This window comes from Alligator sinensis, unplaced genomic scaffold, assembly GCF_000455745.1.
Source record: "Alligator sinensis unplaced genomic scaffold, ASM45574v1 scaffold61_1, whole genome shotgun sequence".
Classification (NCBI taxonomy): Eukaryota; Metazoa; Chordata; order Crocodylia; family Alligatoridae; genus Alligator; species Alligator sinensis.
In genome coordinates, this window is record NW_005841986.1 from 623,824 (window position 1) to 624,981 (window position 1,158).

Below are 1,158 nucleotides of genomic sequence, written 5' to 3' on the forward strand. Positions count from 1 at the left end.
AACCGCTCAGCCTCCGCTCCCATCCACACCCCTCGAGTGCAACGTGCACAGGAGGAAAACGCTCTTGCTACTTTGGTAACTTGACTCCCTTCTCCCTCCCTGCACAAAGCTCCTCATCCAGGTATCGGGCTGCTATGCCGACTACACAACACTGCTGCGCTCCCTTCTACGCACAAGTGCCTAACGCGGGGGCAGGACTTGGTTCTTAGCAGTGGTCTGGACAAAGTCCAGCACCGAAAAGGAAAAAAGCACCAGGTGACACCTGTCCCCAAACCCACGTGGCCCCCGGGAGGCGCACACATGGCGCTTACAGCGACGGCAGCCGACAGGAAAGCCAGCGCCATTAACGATGTAACGCTGGAGTGGAACGAGGAGCTGTGGAAGCTGGCGGCTGCTCAGAGACCCGTTAATGCCAACATCCGGATATAGTTTATTATCCTCTCATCGAGTGCATTCATAGAGAACATGGACTCTAAACAAGTTACCGAGGAGTGTGGGAGGACTGGCCGGCCGCTATGCTAAGCATGTGCTATGAAGGTTAGTGTTAGCATTAACCAATGGAACAAACCGGGGATGAAGGGGGGTGGGAAGGGGACCCAGTGAAACCTCAGCCCAGCCAGCAATCCGGAGGATATCACCATACATTTAAATAAATAATTCTAGGGGTACTATGCACCTCCTCAATGCGTTTTGCCCAAGGATGGATAAAAAGCGAGAGGTCGTGTCTGGCTGACAACGGATGGTCCCTTTGCTCGGCCGTGGGAGAAAGGAGGAAGCTGCAGCTTCAGCTCTTACAGAGAGGACGCAGCCTTGTAAACCTCGAGAGGACAAGCAAGCGCGGGTGAGCCAGAGCACGCGAGCGTGCCTGCCCCCACCCCGGGCACTTGCTTTGAGAGGAGCAAGGGTTATTAAACCAGACCCTAAGAGAACAACTGTCTAGCACAGGCGCAGCCAGCAAGGGGCTGCGTGGTTCTAAATCCATGCAGGACCAACTACGGCCGAGCCACGAACGCTCCAGCCGGGCAGCCGCGGTCCGGACCCCGCGCGTCAGGCTACGGATTCACGCGCCGCTCCCGCTATGCTATTCTTTATAAAAAATAAAAATAAAAACAACTTAAAAAATCCCCCAAAATGAACAGGCCAGTGCGAGATGCTTCC